The sequence below is a fragment of the Staurois parvus genome, unplaced genomic scaffold (genome assembly GCF_062004578.1).
Source record: "Staurois parvus isolate SC_StPar_1 unplaced genomic scaffold, SC_StPar_1.0 ptg000678l, whole genome shotgun sequence".
Lineage (NCBI taxonomy): Eukaryota > Metazoa > Chordata > Amphibia > Anura > Ranidae > Staurois > Staurois parvus.
In genome coordinates this window covers 905680-924357 of record NW_028318474.1, presented here as the reverse complement: position 1 = coordinate 924357, position 18678 = coordinate 905680, and the positions used below count along the sequence as shown (strand labels likewise).

At 42.3% G+C, this 18678-nt stretch overlaps 1 protein-coding gene across 1 annotated transcript in view; it reads right to left on the bottom strand.

Annotated features, from left to right (window-relative positions):
* LOC149447646 (adhesion G protein-coupled receptor F5-like) overlaps nt 1–17983 on the bottom strand; it is a 266556-nt gene extending 248573 nt beyond the window's left edge. The window contains exon 1 of the mRNA XM_089652270.1: nt 17892–17983. The gene's annotated coding sequence lies outside the window, so the exon portion shown is untranslated. The remainder of the gene's footprint in view (nt 1–17891) is intronic.
* Nucleotides 17984–18678: the final 695 nt, after the last annotated feature.

Sequence of the window (18678 nt, the reverse complement as noted above, 5' to 3'; positions counted from 1 at the left end):
AAGATATAGACTGGTTACCCAATGTCCATACTAGCAAGCCCAGAAATTATTAGTATGGAGGTGAGGCTGTATCATTTATAGGTCTTGCATTCAGAGCTATTGCAGTCACAGTAAGTACTGGGATATTGGTGCACCCTACTCTAGTATCACAGTCCTGGTAACAGCTGTCATGGATATGGCCCTCATTTAAATACTTCTGTACATAAGCCATTTGTTGACATATTTATGGGGTTCCCAGAATAAAAAGAAACCAAATGATTCAATCCCTGACACTGGCACATTGACACATAGGGCCTCCTTCAATAATGCTCAGCACCCCTCTAAGAACATAGCTCTCAGGAGACCCCTGTGAAAACCTTAGCCCACTGGCCCTGAACGATTAATTTCCTATTTAAACACATAAATTCTCTTTCGAACATGAACAATGTTAGAATGATTCTTTACAGCCTAGTCATTAACTGCACATAAAACATTTCACTTCATATCTAGGATTCCAGGAACAAAACGGAGGTCAGAGTTCATCAGAGGAAGACCAGATCCCAGACATATATTGTAAATCCTTAAAGATAAAGCCTGAGAATCGCAGGGAAGAGGAAGGGAGTGGACCCACAGAATTCTATAAACTGATGATTTTACAGAACTTATAGGAAAGGTAGCTTTTGGTATAACCTTAAATGGCAGACAAATTTGAAGATCATGTAAATCAAAGTGAAGTTCAGCCATATATAGAAGTGTTCTCTGACCAATAGTGGTACAATGGGGGAAATAATTATTTGATCCTAAAATGTTCTGAAGATCAACTTATTTTAAGTATAAAACAAAGCCTAGGAGGCAGTACCAGGGGGACCTACAATGAATTACAGTGTTTGATCCCCTGCAGATTTTGTAAGTTTGCCCACTTACAAAGAAATCAAGGGTCTACTTTTTATCATAGGTGTATTTTAACTGCCTCCCGCCCGCCATATAAGGAAATGATGGGCGGGCAGTAGTTCTCTTGTTCCGTGAGGACGTCATATGATGTCCTCTCACTCTAGCTGTGTATGCACGCTCCCGGAGGTGTGTGCGGCGATCGGTGGTACTCTGTGTCCCTGGGACACAGCGGATCACCGATCGCCGTAAAGAGCCAATGACGTAGGCTCTGTCATGTGATCAGCTGTGTCCAATCACAGCTGATCGCATGTAAATAGGAAATGCCAGTTATCGGTAGTCCTCTCCTCACGCTAACAGCGTGTGAGGAGAAGAGAGCCGGTATGCAGCATTCCTCAGAGGGGACATGTACACTGATCATCAGGGCAGCACAGTGGCTAAATGGTTAGCACTTCCATCTGGCAGTACTAAGGTCCTTGGTTCAAATCACGACCACAGCAGCACCTGCCTGGAGTTTGCCTGTTCTCCCTGTGCCTGCGTGTGTTTCCTCCCACACTCCAAAGACATACTGGCACATGAATTGGCTCCTGTCTAAATTGGTCCTAGTACCGGTATGCGTATGTATCAATGGAAGTTAGGAACCTTAGATTGTACACCCCTTGAGGGTTAGGGACTGATGTGAATGTACAACATATGTGTAAAGCACTGCATAAATTGATGGTACTATATAAATACCTGTAATTAATAAAATAATAAATATTAGTGTAGCCCCGTCAGTGCCCATCAGTGCTGCCCATAAATGCCGCCTACCAGTGCCATATATGAGTGCTGCCTATCGGTACACATCACTGCACTCATTAACGCACATCAGTAAAGGAGAAAAATCACTTATTTACAACATTTTATAACAGAAACTAAGAAAAACCAGAAGATACAAATGTTATAAATTGAGTTGCAGTTTGACGACAACTCATTATGTGTATAAAGGACATCTGTCGACAGAATCTCATTCTTCCTCACCATCATGGACAAGACCAAAGAGCTATCAAAGGACATCAGGGACAAGATTGTAGACCTGCAAAAGGCTGGAATGGGCTATAAGATCATCAGCAAGAAGCTTGGTGAGAAGGAGACAAACTACATCACCGACCTAATATCCCAATACCACCCAAAACGCACTCTCCGCTCCTCACAAGACCTCCTTCTCCCTAGTTTCCTGGTCTCCTTCTCCCATGCCCGCCTCCAGGACTTCTCCAGGGCATCACCCATCCTCTGGAACTCCCTACCCCAATCCATCAGACTATCACCTTCTCTCCTCTCCTTTAGGCGCACCCTGAAAACTCACCTCTTCAGAGAAACCTACCCCGCCCCCTGCTAACCTGCCGACCTCCTCCACTCTTCCTACCACTCCATCCCCCACAGCTTTTGCTCCCGTACCACTATCCCCTCCCTCCTAGATTGTAAGCTCTAAGGAGTTGGGCCCTCAAACCCCTCATGTATCGCATTGTATTGTTATTGTACTGTCTCATGTATTGTCTCCCATTGTAATGTACAGCGCTGAGCGAACTGTTGGCACTATATAAATACTGTATAACAATAATAATAATAACTGTTGGAGCGATTATCCACAAATAGAAGAAATACAAAATAACCATCAATCCCCCCTCGGTCTGGAGCTCTATGCAAGGTTTTGCCTCATTGGGTAAGGATGATCATAAGAAAAGTGAGGAATCAGCCCAGAACTACACGGGAGGAGTTTGTGAATGATCTCAAGGCAGTTGGGACCACAGTCACCAAATAAACCATTGGTAACACAATACGCTGACGGATTGAAATCCCCCCCCCCCTCCTCAGGAAGGCACATGTACAGGTTCATCTGAAGTTTGTCAATGAACATCTAAATAATTCAGAGAAGGATTGGGAGAAAGTGCTGTGGTCAGAGGAGACCAAAATTGAGCTCTTTTGCATTAACTTGACTTGCCATGGTTGGAGGAAGAAAAATGCTGACTATGACCATAAGAACACCATCCCTACAGTCAAGCACGGAGGTGGCAACATCATGCTTTGGGCTGTATCTCTGCTAAAGATACAAGCCAACTTTGCCACATTGAGGGGCCAATGGACAGGGCTATTTTTTGTAAAATCTTGGATGAGAACCTTCTTCCCCCAGCTAGAACACCAAAGATGAATCATGGATGGGACTTCCAGCATGAGAATGACCAGAAACATACCACCAAGACAACAACGAAGTGGCTCAAGAAGTACATTATGGTCATGGAGTGGCCTAGCCAGTTTCTAGACCTTAATCCTTAAGAAAATTTATGGAGGGAGCTGAACCTTCGAGTTGCCAAACGACAGCCAAGAAACCTCAAGGATTTCGAGAAGATCTGTAAAGAAGAGTGGACCAAAATCCCTTGTGAGATGTGTGCAAACCTGGTAACTAACTACAAGAAACGTCGTACCTCTGTGCTTGCCAACAAGGGTTTCTCCGCCAAGTACAAAGTCATGTTTTGCTTGGGGATCAAATACTTATTTTGCTCACTGAACTGCAACTCAATATATAACATTTTTATTATATGTTTTTTCAGACTTTTTGGTTGATATTCTGTCTTTTTCATTTAAAATACACCTATGATAAAAATTATAGACCCTTCATTTCTTTGTAAGTGGGCAAACTCACAAAATCTGCAGGGGATCAAACAATTATTTTCCCCACTGTAACTCAATGTAGGTTCCCTTGGTACTGACTCCTAGGCTTTTATTTTTTAGGTTTATATTTTAAAAACGTTGATCTTCAGAACATTTTAGGTGTTGAATTTCTCCATGTGCCACTCTCCAATCATGTTGCCATTTTGTCCCCACCTTTTTGGGGACATTTCCTGCTTTAACGCTTATATGCGGCACAAGAGCCCACATATGAGCATGTACCAGACCCTGTTAGGTATTTTAGACCTGGGAGCGTGCATGCGTTCTCACAGCATGCATGCTCCCTCATGGAAACATGGTCATTGGACATTATTGCTGACATAGTGGTGGAGCACAAGTAGTAATTGCATTTTCTACCCTTTTTTGACTCCTTGTCTAGGTGAGGATGATGTATGGATCGGCCCTGCTGCCTCCTGTAATGTCCACATCAAACATTCTAGGAGGCAACAAGCCAACCCATATGTCATCCTTGCTTAGGCATGGAATCAGAAAAGAGTAAAAAAAAGGCAGCTATTACCTGTGTTTCTGAATTATCACAGGAATAACGTCCAAGCATAAGTATAGTATATATATCCCATGGCATCCCTTCCCAACCTTTTTACCCAAGATGACAAACAATTTGTCAGGGTACAGTAGGAAAAATGCTCTAGTGGTCCGTGGGAAGAATGCCACCCTTAGAGACAACTAAAAAGATCTTTGGTGTCATACCACTGGCTGTTCCAAATGGCATTGGTCCTAGAATTATGCAGGCACCTTCAAATGAGAAGTAAATCAGCCACAGCTCAAGGAACCCCTAGCAACCTCTGGAGGAACCCTAGGATTCTACAGCACCCTGTTTGAAAATGACTGTCTTATGATCCTGGAGGAATCAGGAAGGAAAGAAACATACCCATTTGATAAACATAAGGGTATTTACTTTTTAAAATATAAAACCTATGCAAATGTGTAAGAGGGAGGGGGTGTTTTTTATTGGGTGAGAAATGCTCTGGTGGTCAGTGGGAAGAATGGTTTTATGTCACTGGCTGTTCCAAATGGTGTTGGCCCAAGGATTATGCAGGCATCTTCAAATGAGAGGTCAATCAGCCACAGCTCAAGGAACCCATAGCAACCTCTGGATGAACCCTAGGGTTCCAAAGAACCCTGGTTGAAAATGGTTGTCCTATGGTCTTGGAGGAATCAGGAAGGAGCAGTACATACCAATTTAATAAACATAACTGTATTTACTTTTTGTAAAGTATAAAAACTATGCAAATGTGTAAGAGGGAGAGGGACAGAACCAGAGGTAGATTATTTAATGGGTGAAGATTCAATTCAAGGTTTTCATTGATACATTAATTTTTAAAGGATACAATTTTAATAAAATAAAATTACTTTCTATTGGGTTGTGGTATATTCTATTACATATGCATGGTTAATGACACTTACATTTCTATCCAAAATCCCTGGGATTACAGTTCGGAAATGACGCCATTGGAACAAATGAAGGTGAACCAGAGAGAAAAAATGAGTTGCTGCCAAGTGTCTAAGAAGTTACAACCTGCTCCATGAACACTGTTATTTTCCATTATATGGTGTACATAGACAGGTCATGTTTGTATTGAGCAGGTGCTCTAGTAACTAATGAGTACAACCTAAGATGATGTACAGCAGAGTCCAGGCAAGCAGGTCACTAGTAATGAGCAAAATGTTTTATGGTGATGGATGAATCCATCAATGGATGCAATATGAAATGTAGAGAGCTCAAAGAGACAGCCCAGGGGTCACACAGAACTAAGTAGCATTATATCCTGCCTTCCTGAACAGCAGGGTGTCCAGTCAGCTGCTTCCATTTCCTGATCGCAGAGGAAGAACCTTCATCCTCATCGCTCACAACAGACCTGGGAACACTAAATGTAATGTCTGCGTGTGAAAGACTCTGCTTTAGTCCAATGTGTTTGACTGATTAGAGAAGCCAGTAAACCAAGTCATGTGAAGTGACCTGCAGGCTTATGTAATAGGGTAAAGAATACTGTGCTAAGAGCCACAGCAACCATTCAGATTCTATCTATCCCTACTCATACTACAGAACACTAAAATAAGTGGTTGCATTGTTTTATTAATAAAAATGGAGGTCCTCACCTATCCTATCTCTAAATCAATTCCAGTTCTCAGTGTTTGCCACAAAGTTCTCAACTGTGCCACAAATACAGATATGATCCTCTAAAGCCAGTACAGAAAACAGCAAGCCTTTCTTACTTTACTGTTAAATATATTGCAAAATGCAATATGCAGAGAGGTTCATATGGGTTTTGCTATACAGTAGCAGATATCTAACTTAAAAGGCATGACTGATGCTTAAACTAGCATAAAATGTTTGCAGCAAGACGTCATTAAGGTATACTTTACATAAGCAACAAGTCACAGCTAAGTACAACCTATGCAACCTGTATGACATACATACAGTACATTAATTAGCCAGCACCCTGGCGTCAAATGAGAGGAAACCTGAACCCAAGAACGCTGCATTCACGGCAAACCCAATGAAACTGATGCAATGGATTAAGCATAGCCTAAATTCACTTAATTAACTATGACAAACCATTTTTGAAGAGTAGGTAAGTCTGTTTATATAACATTTTAAAGTGATTCTAAAGGTTCTTTTTTTTTTGTAAAATAACCAACAAACATGTCTATACTTGCCTACTGTGTGCAGTGGTTTCGCACTGAGTAGTCTCTTCTCAGGTTCCCCGCAGGTTCTTCTGGCATCTCCTGTCTGTCGGGTGCCCCCACAGCAAGCAGCTTGCTATGGGGGCACACACTGCTCTGTGTGTCCATTGACACACACGGAGCCATGGATTGGCCTCACCCCCTCTCTCCTCATTGGCTGACTGGCTGTGATTGACATCAGTGGGAGCCAATGGCTCCCGCTTGCTGTCTCAGCCAATGAGGAGGCAGAAAATCAAGACAGCAGAGGCTGCCATTCACATCGCTGGATCACGATGAGGCTCAGGTAAGTATTGAGGGGGCTGGGGGAGCTGCTGCACACAGGATTTTTTACCTTCTTGCATAGAATGAAGGTAAAAATCCTTGAGCCTTTACAACCACTTTAAGCACATTTTTTTCCTACTTGAAGCAAGTTATTAATATTATTATTATTATACAGGATTTATATAGCGTCCAGGGGCGGACTGTCAACTCATGGGGCCCCCAGGGCAATAGGGGATCATGGGGCCCCTGTGTCCTTGCCCAAACTCAAAAAAGCCTATGAAAAAGGTACCAGGGGCATCTCATGGGGCCCCCTACTGACCCCGGGCCCTCGGCCAGTGCCCAAGTTTCCAAATGGTCAGTCCGCCCCTGATAGCGTCAATAGTTTATGCTCTAGTACAGTTCAATACAGAAGGATTAAGGTAGGGGCAGAGGTGGCTCTAGGCTTTGTGAGGTCTTAGGCAAAACTTAGACATGAGGCTCCACTCACGCCCATCCGTCAGCTACGCAGCAGGCCTTCCCAGTTTGAGATCCTCATTTTGTGGATGGAAGGGGTGACGTGTGCGGGCGCAACGTCACTCCTCATTGGCTGATGGGCTGAGATCCAGAAGTCTTAGGTTACGCTGTGAGAGGTGAGTTTAACAGGGCTGCCTGCCTGCCTGCCTGCAGAGTTAAGGTGTCCTATCACCTCTAAAATAAAGTCACTCTGCAAAACAGCTGTTCGACAGCCACAAGTCAGGGCTCTTAACACATCCCGAGCATAGCAGCGTTAACCAGTTCGGCTCCAGAGCAATGTTTTTATCTTTAACATAAATCACATGACAAGAACTCAATTTTTGCCATCAAAATTACTTAAATAATCCCCAGAACATTATATTTTTTCTGAAAGGCCCTGTAGAAAAAAAAGGTGATATTTGCACATTTTTATGTCACATGGTATTTAGTGCAAAAACACACAATAGAATACCCATTTTTGGTTAAAATATAAAAGATGAGGTTCCATCAAGTATATAGATACCAAACATCCCATTTCTTAAAATTGCATGCAATATTGCCAAAAACTACGGTGCCCAAAAATCACCATAGGTGATGCTTTAAAAGCCTTTACAGTTCATTAGTTTAGAGTTAACTAAGAACTTTTGTGCTAGAATTATTGTTCTCACTCTGACATTGATAGCAATGTCACATGTGTGGTGCAATTGCAGTTTGCATATGCATGCACACCCTGGGCTTACGTTTGCATTTCCACTGGTGTGCAGTGCAACAGGGGTTACAACAATTTTTTTTTCAATATATTTTATTATAATTATAATTTTTAAAATGTTTTACTTTTTTTTAAACATTTACTTGATTGCTATCACAAGGGGTTAATAAACTCCTGTGCGACAGCATTGGGAAGGTGACAGGTACTCTTTATGGAGACATTAGAGGTCTAATAGTCCCCAATGTCTCCCCTGCCCTTCACACCATCTAACCAAGCACAGATCAGCTTGTTTAGATGTGTCCTATGGCTGTACTGGCCAGGAAAGGCTGCATCTGAAACTGAAAGTGACATCACTTCCGGTTTCACTGCTTGCATGTGCGATAAAGGCATGGATTTGCCGTTGTCTTATATCGCTCTCCCCCCCCCCCCCCCAGCTGGCGGTAGTGTTCCCGCGCTCCAGCAAGAGCACAGATCTCTGCAACCATGGGAGAAGGGAGCCACTGGCGGGAGGGGGGGAGGCACTGTGCTGCCGGCTCTGTCACTTTCAAGCCGGCTGCGTTAGGCAGATTCTGTGGCCACAAGCCCCTGTTGGCATGAGGCCTTAGACGACCACCTAATTTGCCTAAGTAGAGAGCTGCCTCTGATTAGGGGGGCCCTTCTTGTGGAGCTTACAATCTAAAATGGAGGGGGAAGTGGTACAAAATGTAACAGCTGTGGAGAGTGGGCTGATGGAGATGGTTAAAGTGGTTCTAAAGGCTCAAGGTTTTTTACCATCATGTATTCTATGCATGAAGGTAAAAAACCTTCTGTGTGTGGCGACTCCCCCATCCTTACCTAAGCCCCCTCCGATTCAGCAATGTTATTGACATCCTCAGCCAGTGAGCCAATGAGAAGAGAGCAGGGGTGGAGTTGAGCAGAGACTTTATGTGTCTTATGGACGAGTCTGGGGACAAGCACGCAGTGGTGCCCCCAGGGTGAGCGGCTTTCCCTGGGGGCACTGCTTGAGGGAAAGGAGCCAGGATCTCCACCTGGGACCCAAATAGAATAGGATCGGGGCTGCTCTGCACAAAATCACTCCACAGAGCAGGTAAGTATAGACATGTTTAAAACATATGCTTTAGTATCACTTTAAGGTACAGTTTTTAGGTGAAGGCAGGGTAGGCTTCCCTGAATAGATGACTTTTCAGTGACTGCGTAAAGGTGGACAGGGTAGAAAACAGCTGTACAGATTGGGGTAGAGAATTCCAGAGGATGAGTGATATTATGGAGAAGTGTTGGAGGCGAGCATGGAAGGAGGTAACAAGGGAGCTAGAGAGTAGGAGGTCTTGGGAGGAACAGAGTGGATGGTCTGGGCAATATGTCAAGATGGAGATTGGGGCAGTAAAGCCAGTGAGAAGAAAGGTGCAGTAGTTGAGGCAGAAGTTAACCTGGGAGTGAATTTGTTGTTTTGTTTCAAAGGAAATGTTTCAAAGGTTAAGGCAGGAAGATTGAGCCAGTGAATGGATGTGGGGCCTGAGGAGAGGTCGGAGTCTAGGATTACATCTAGCGCACTGACATGCATGGAAAGAATGATGTTATGATGCCCAGAGTAGTGTCCTCTGCCCCCTGCACATCACCTCTCCCCACAGTAATGACCTCTGCCCAACCCCCATAGCAGTTTCCTCTGCTTCCTTAACATCACCCCCACACATAAGCTTTATCCTACCCAGGGGCGGACTGACAATTAATGGGGCCCCCGGGCAATAGGGGATGATGGGGCCCCTGTGTCCTCACCCAAACTCAAACCACACCCAAAAAAGCCTATGAAAAAGGTAACAAGGGCATCTCATGGGGATCCCTACTGACCCTGGGCCCTTGGGCAGTCCCCGAGTTCCCAAATGGTCAGTCCGCTCTGATCCTACCTGTGTACACAGAGGAGAGATTTGAAAGCAGTACAGTTCTGGACGGAGAGCAGGAGTGGGAGCTGCCAGAGTGACTTTTCATATTAACAAGCTGGTGATTGGTTGCAAGGACCGCCCTAGCAACAAATCACCTGCAGGGTAACTGGAAAAGGTAAATTGGCCAGCTCCACCTCCTGCCCTCCATCCTGAGCTGTGCTGCCTCCTGCTCTCCCCTGTGCACTGAGGATGACAGGAGGCTGAGGGTGGTAGAAGGACCAGCACCTAAAAGGCGGGGGTCGGCGGTGCAGGAACCTGTTCACAGTTTACCTGTCACCTGCCCACAGTCGACAGGTAGACCACAATTGATGGTTTGCTGGCCCCCACTCTAGTCCATCTCAGGAGTGAGCAAGAGAGGGTGGCTATGTTCCTACATACAATTGAACCATATTTAACCAACGTAGCCAACATCTAACAAGAAGCTGGATCACAGCAGCAAGAAAAAAGGAATTTGGAGATTTGAAGGTGGCTGACAGCAATAGAAGGAATATTATTTATAATCAGAGTTTAGTATCACTTTAAGTCCAAAATGTTTGATATTACCCGACTTACTTCTAATTTTACAATTAAGTCATAAAAAAAAAGAACAATAACAGGATATGCATTTGTTAGTTATAGTAAGAAGGTATTGGACTCACAAAGGTTGGCGGAAGAAACACTTGTTAGTGGCCCATTATAATCTTATGGTTCCTTTGCTTCATGGCCTCCGGTGAAAAGTTGTCCAAGTTGTTGCAATGGAACAAAGACCTAAAGTCGCGCTTCAAGAAAATAGTGCCCCGCTGCCCAGAGAAACTAGCATTTGTAATGGTCACCAGGGAAGGCTTTCCTAGGTCCTCCCCTTTCTCAAACCTTTTAAACTGGGGGTCAGCTGTGGGTTAAAACTGATATTCAATATCTAGACTGTTAGGGCCTAAACGCACAAGCATTTTTAAACTCTAAACATTCATCAGAGAATCTGATTTAGCAAATAAGCCTTTACAAGCTTTAAGCAATTTTCTGAAATCTCTTAAAGCACCCTTCAGCTCTAGTTTTGGATTGATTGATACAGACCTTAAAGTAGATGGTGGCCTCCCATTAAAAAATATTTGCATCTGCACTTACGGTGTTATTTTGTGTTTTCTTGCAAAGTCCCCCATGTTATTGTGCTGGTACAAGATTATACATTGTGGCTTATAGGCAATCAGAGTCAATCAGCTACCCGTCATTGGTAGGCTGGACCTGGTTTGTGCCTGTCAGATGACCAGCTTGAAGGTTTTGTATATGGACTGAGGAGATAGAGCTTGGTGGCATACCTTCAATAACTATGAACTGCATTATATACACTTGGAGGAACTGAGGTTGCCCTTACATTGCTCTCCCCTCTTGCTGTGATCCAATACTCAGCGTCAACATTTGGAACTTTCCATATACCTAGACTTATATATGTCCTTACTTACCACATATAGTTCCAGACACTGCATCAGAGGGACTTCTGGGGGATCTATTTCCACTCTCACAGGATAGGGGGACTGTAGTGATTATAGGGAGGGGTGGGGGGTTAGTCTCTTGGTGTTCTGGTTTGGGGACTGGGGGGTGGCTTTCGGGGGTGCTGGGGTTGCCCTGGGAGGGAGGGTGAGATTGGTGGGGGGTGGAGTGTTGGGAGGGGTGGACAGGAACAGGGTACGTGCCTTGTATGATGATATGATGCGTATTGTATACACTTTTTACATCCGTAATAAATTATATTTATACTGCTGATTAGCCTTTGAGGCGCTATATACTTTTCTTTGGGTTTTTTCTGTAGTGCATTTATTTTAGATGCACCTCCCCTAATATTTAGGGTTAGGCATCGGCATACTTACCATTCCTGGAACAAGGCCTTTGGCTGTGGGGTATTTTTACAAAGTCCACCAAATACATGTTGATCTGCTAGTGAAGTCTACTTAATGCAGCCTTCTGTAATGGAGTGGAATCGTTGAGAACTGCTCCAGTAATTCAGAGCAGAGTTGCCACTCTTACAGAGCCTTAAAAAAGTATTCATCCCCCTTGAAATTTTCCACATTTTTTCATGCTACAACCAAAAACGTAAATGTATTTTATTGGGATTTTATGCGATAGACCAACACAAACTTCATAATTGTAAAGTGGAAGGAAAATGATAAATGGTTTTCAACATTTGTTACAAATAAATATGTGAAAAGTGTGGTGTGTATTTCTATGCAGCCCCCCTGAGTCAATACTTTGTACAACCACCTTTTCGCTGCAATTACAGCTGCAAGTCTTTTTGGGGATGTCTCTAACAGGTTTTCTTCTAAGATTGCCTTGTATTTGGCTCCATCCATCTTCCCATCAATTTTGACCAGCTTCCTTGTCCCTGCTGAAGAGAAGCATCTCCACAACATGATGCTGTCACCACCATGTTTCACAGTGGGGATGAAGTGTTCAGGGTGATGTGCAGTTTTAGTTTTCCGCCACATCTGACCAGAGCACCTTCCTCCACGTTTGCTGTGTCCCCCACGTGGCTTCTCACAAACTGCACATGGGACTTCTTATGGCTTTCTTTCAACAATGGCTTTCTTCTTGCCACTCTTCCATAAATACCAGATTTGTGGAGTGCACGACTAATAGTTGTCCTATGGACAGATTCTCCCACCTGAGCTGTTGAGCTCTGCAGCTCCTCCAGAGTTACCATGGGCGTCTTGGCTGCTTTTCTGATTAATGCTCTCCTTGCCCAGCCTGTCGGTTTAGGTGGATAACCATGTCTTGGTAGGATTGCAGTTGTGCCATACTCTTTCCATGTTCGGATAATGGATTAAACAGTGCTCCATGAAATGTTCAAAGCTTGGGATATTTTTTAAAACTTTAACCTTGCTTTAAACCTCTCCACAACTTTATCCCTAACCTGACTGGTGTGTTCCTTGGCCTTCATGATGCTGTGTGTTCACTAATGTTCTCTAACAAACCTCTGAGGGCTTCACAGAACAGCTGTATTTATACTGAGATTAAATTATGCACAGGTGGGCTCTGTTTACTAATTAGGTGATTTCTGAAGGCAATTTGTTATACTAGATTTTAGTTAGGGGTATCAGAGTAAAGGCGGCTGAATACAAATGCACACTTTTCAGACATTTATTTGTAAAAAATGTTGAAAACCATTTCTCATTTTCCTTCCACTTCACAATTATGTGCCACTTTGTGTCGGTCTATCACATAAAATCCCAGTGAAATACATTTACGTCTTTGGTTGTAACATTACAAAATGTGGAAAATTTCAAGGGGTATGAATACTTTTTCAAGGCACTGTATGTAGACTGTTTGGAGTGGAAGTCCATAGTTGTACAGGGACAGTGCATTAGGAGAAATCTCTCTAGCAAAACCTGGAAAACAGTAAAAAACCTGACATGGGTTCCAATTCCTCCATACTATACCAAAATAGGGAAAACAAAAAGGAAAAAAGCTTTGGCTGGACATACAACTTAAAGGAAACCTACCACAGGAGTAAAATGTAGCCTGCTTATAACAAAGGCTAGTTGATTGGTTGTCATGACTAACCTGGACAAATATACAGCTAAGGAGATTTGTCTTCAAAGCGTACTTCTTGAGTGAGTAAATCAGAAAGTACTGAAGCCAACCAACATTTTAAGAAAGACTTTAGTAATGGCAGTCCCAATATTTCTCTAATGACAAATTACTTGGACAGCAGTGAAAGTGTCGTCATGACTCACACTGTTGACTCGAAGTTTGGATTATTTGCCAGTTGTCCACCTTTTCTTTACTTGAAAGTGGTTCTCATGTTTGCAGCAAAATGATCAGATGACAGGTGTACATAAAATAGGTTGTGGCTAGGCATACAAACACAGTTTATTTAAGAAGTTTATTTAAGGATAAGATTAGCAATGGCCATATTAATGTTCATTTACCTTTGTTCATATTCAGTTCTCTAAGATTATGAGATCTAAGTATCTTGAAGAAGCTAGTTGAGAAACATGTTAACCTACTGTATTAGCACTTATCCCCACATGGCTAAAAGCAATCTTTGCCGTTTTTAAGGAACAAATTCAATAAGCCTTCTTTTGTATGGGGTTGATAAGTAGCAGTGGGTGCAAACTTTGTGTCAGCATATAACCCACACAAGCATTTGTTTCTTAAGAGTATAACTTAAGAGGATTTCATACAGTATATTGTAGTGTGTGCTCCTCTTTTTGCCAGTAAAGTCCAACGTTATCCTTTCTTTTCAACATTGCTATACTTTATGGATGTGGCACTATGGTGGTCTTCTTAGGTTTACTGTTAAGCATAGGAATAATGAAATTATTTAGAATTAAAATAAGCTATAGTGATAGTATTAAGATTGAATGATGGAAAAAAACATTGTTGTATTGGTTTAAGGTGGGGTAAAGTAATTGTCATGTTTGGATTTATTGAAAACCTTAAAAGAGAAGTAGGGCTTTTTTGTTGTTCCCCAGTCATACTTACCTAGGTGGATGCAGCATTGGTCCAATACTGCATCTGTCCCCCGTAGGCTCCAAGTGTAAGAACGCAGTGATCACATGACCACTGATCACAGCCGCTCCGAACAGAGAGGGTGACTGTCAGTCACTCCTGTCTGCTCTTGCCCCTTGGACTCACTGGAATGTTGGGCAGACCACTGAGAGGCTGAGCCAGGTGCCACTCCAGACTGCGGTGGATCTCGACTTTAAAGTCGGGATCTTTCCCTAGCCTGGACCGGCTGAGTGATGTCAGTTGACAGTGGGCTTCAGCTCACTGTCAGCTGAAAATGGGTTACAGGAGTGTAGAACGAACTGCATCCCTGTGATCCACAGGAGAAGTACAGCCAAAAGAGCTTTGGCTGTACTTCTCCTTTAACAACGATGATGACCTATAAGTTATACATGTGCTTTTACAGAGTAAAGATGAATTTCACTTCTTTTATTAAACATTTACACAGGCTGCATGTATGCACAAATCATTACAGGATTGTAGTTCATTAGCAGTAAAATGTAATACCATAATTATCCAATTTTGCTGTATAATAAATTGCCGTTGCATATCCACTCTCCATTAGACCACCTTTGATGGTACAGTAACAGGAACACCAACATACAAGAACAACGGTCGGCTTATGCAGGTAAATATTATTATTATTATGCACTTAAAACAACTGCAACACATTTCAGACCTTGCCTGATAAAGGGTTAAGTAGTTGATGCATGATTTACCTTCTTAAGCCAGTACTACAAGATATGAGTCAACTGAGACACATAAGTTGATTCAACCTGCTCTAATTTTTTATACAACACCATTGTTAATGCCATTCAGTTTGTCATTTCACAATTTTAACTGGCTAAAGACTAAACTCCAGCCAAACGGCTAAATACACGGTTGATATACAGTACATATATGTGAACCAGCACTTGAACACGTCACCTTTAGGTTTCAAAGCATTTGTGTACATCATCAAATTGTAATAGAAAACAAATAATAGGTTATATTGTACAGTAACTACATAATGAATAGACCAATTGTCTGCATTCAGTTCACAAATACTGTATCTTATGATCTACTTTCCTATACACACATACATATGTAAATACTCTGTTGTGGTCTAAGAAATGGCAATGGCGACCCAAAAGGTGCTAGTAAACTCTTTCTATGTGTATATAACATAACTGGGAAAGGCAGGGGTAAGGGGGAAGAAAAACTGGCGAGTGGAGAGAGGGTAAAGACCAGGGGTGGAAGGCGGTCAAAAGTCACTTATTAAAATGTATCCAAATCCAAAAAAAAGTATTGTAATATATTTCAATTTAAGAGTCCTTTGTGATGGATGCTTTGTTAGGTTGTATTCCTTTATGTTCTCCTTGGTGATCCTACCGGTAACTTTGTTATTTTATAGCTTCCTTTAGCAGACCAAGCTGTTTTGCAAAAGTGTCAGTTAGAGTAGCTGGGTGGGCTGCTGGCTGCATGTTCCTCTCTCCCTTCACTTCCCTCTCCCCATTGTCACTATGTTGTAGCAGCTGCCTCTCACCCTGAGCTTCCCTGCAGTGTGAGCATTGGAGCAGCTCTGTGTGATCCCCCGCTCACGCCCCCCTCCCTCCTCACTGCAGTGGACCTAAACCAATCAGAGGTGGGGAGAGGACATGCTATGCAGATACTGAGGATCATGGGAAATGTAGTCTTAATGGCACACTGTAAAATACAAATAAATGTCTGCAGAACTACTATAACCAGGATTCCCTGTGTCAAGAGGAGGAAAGATACAGTGTTTTACCAGAGATTGGGGCAGACCAGTAAATGAGACTGGGTGATGTGTGATATGGGTCTGTGTGATGTGTGAGAGAGGACAGAGCTTGTGCAGACATCTGTTGCCTTTGCTGTGCCCATGAGAGCCAGAGAATGAGAGAGCCTGGGGACTGACTCCACAGAAAGGTCTTTTGCTGATCTGGGACCAGAGCTGGAGAGACCGGTTGCTACACCAGTGAGAGACTGTGCCTTGTGAGGACCTGATCGTGAGGACCAGACTTCTGAGACAACTGATTGCCAATATACTAGTTCTGATTTGTTGCATACTGAGAGTCGTGAGGAGAACTACTGAGTTTAACCCCTAGCTGCCCACAGTTAGTGCTAGCTGAGACTGCCCTTACTTAGCAGCCCATCAGCAATCCCTTGCTTGCACTCTTAAAGGGACAGCTACATGTACAACACCTACAGAAGAGCCCCACCAAAAGCAGACCAACACTAACTGATTTCTGTCAGGTACTTGTAGTCACTTCCAGGGATACCCTTTGTCAGTAGCTCAAACACCCAACTGCTATTTGGGTTTTATGCACTCGGGGACACTTTTTCAGTAGGTGTTACCAAGAATTACAGTGAGGTTTCTTTTATGCCATTCTTGCTTCATGGTTGATGCTATTTTTTACTGATACTGTGTGGACTAGTATAATGAGGCTTAGCCATACTGGCATTAATGGACGTAGGTGAGGCTAACATCAGTAAATTTAAAGTGTTCTGGTGTCCTGTTTAATTGTTTTATGCATTGTATATGCTTACCCATCAAAAGCACATTCATCTTATTAATATTAACTCTTGAGTTACACTGGGGTGAGTAGCCTACAACCAAGGGTGTCGATGGGGACCAAGCAGGTTAAGGAGTCAATGCAGAACTGAGGACCCATCAAACCAAGTGACTCCTTTTTGGAGGGTAGCCCTACAAAGGGTTTAAGCAAACTATCTACCACTGACAAGGGGCTTACAATGATCATCTTTTATTCATTTATGTAAAACTTTTATCCCAAAAGCAAAAAAGGCTGCTGCTGTAACTGTTTAAAAAGTGTTAGCTGCTGTTTGGCTTCAATTTGTCCATCTAAATCTACTAGACCATCTAACACTACCCTCCCTTCAAGATTGATAATGCTGCTGTCCAAAGGTGTCTCCGTTGCTGCTCCACAGATACAGCAGCAACCCTAAGACAGTAAGTGTATTACTGGCCCAATCAGCAGGTGAAAATAAAGGGAAAAAAATCTAAAAACAGAAAACTAAAACAGACCCCACTTTTAAGGATAGGTAAGTTGCAATGCATTAAGTTTTTGCTTTTGGATTTAGATTTTCCTTAAAAGATATTGCAAGTCCAGCAAAACACTCTTCCTGTATTAGAAAGTAATAAAAAGTAATGATAATTTTGCCCTTAACCTGATTGGGTCTTGGACAAACAGATTTGCTGACATTCGCAAAACATTATTTTACCAAATCAACCTCTTCACACTTTAAAAGCATAAAAGAAGACTTCAAGGTGTCATTTCCATATAAATAACCATAAAGTAGTAACAGAAAACAAAGCTAAATGCAGCACAGCAGTAGCTCTCATAGAGAAATATACTTCATTCAAATGCAAATCCAACAATCCAACTTTAAACTTTTTTTTTGTAATAAATTAAATTCTTGCTGCAAACCTTGCCAAAAACAATCTGAAAGAATTATCCTCTAAAACAAACCAATATTGAGGATGACTCTCCCGCAGCTGAACACAATCACAAAATATAACAAAAAATAGACCCCCAAAACAGGAAGACAAATTGTTGCAGAAAATTTCCTGTTCCATAAATACATACGCAGTCCGTGTGTATTTTCACATACAAGCTGCTAAACAATTGACACTGGTAGAAATATATCTAGAATTTAATTCTGCATTAAAAATGAAGATCTCATACAATTTTGTTTTCACATGTTCATTTTCTTACCTTTTTGTGTCTCCTCTCCTAATCCTAGCTTCAGTTTCGCTGCCTGCTATGATAAAGTCAGGGAGGTTTGTGAAGGGTCTGCACGATTCTTAAAATCCCATGGAAGACCACACCTCCAGTGAGAATAACACTGCTGGAAGATACTTTTCTCACATGCATACTGAAGACTTGCTGTGTTGCACAAGCAATATGTATCTTCTATTTAAAGGACCACTATTGTAAAAAGTACATAAAATATACAGTCATATGAAAAATGAAGTATGTCCTATAGAAACTGTTGATTTTTTCCAACAGAGTTGTACGGGCAAACATTAGATCTTCATTCAAGCCTACATATAAACTTTAGAAATTTTGCCAATTCAGTCATTTATTCAACAAAAACACAGATGAATCTAAAATCACTTCTGATGGAAGCTTCAGGAACTCTGTTGCGATATCTGAAACTATGGGGTTGATTTACTAAAACATAGAGAGTTAAAAATCTGGTGCGGTTCTGCAGAGAAACCATTTAGTTTCCATTTTTTTAACTAGCTTAACTGAACAAGCTGAAGTTAGAAGCTGATCGGCTACCATGCACAGCTGCATCAGATTTTGAACTCTCCAGTTTAATAAATCAACCCCAATGGAAGAGAGACCTCAATATCACTTTTTCACCAGAAGCACAATCAAAAAATCAGAGATGAATTATTGTGGCCAATTGATGTGTTAATATATTAACCCCCTAGGAGGTGTTACCAGCTGCCCCTAAAAAGTGAAAGCGACACTTCAAGTGAATTAGTGATGAATA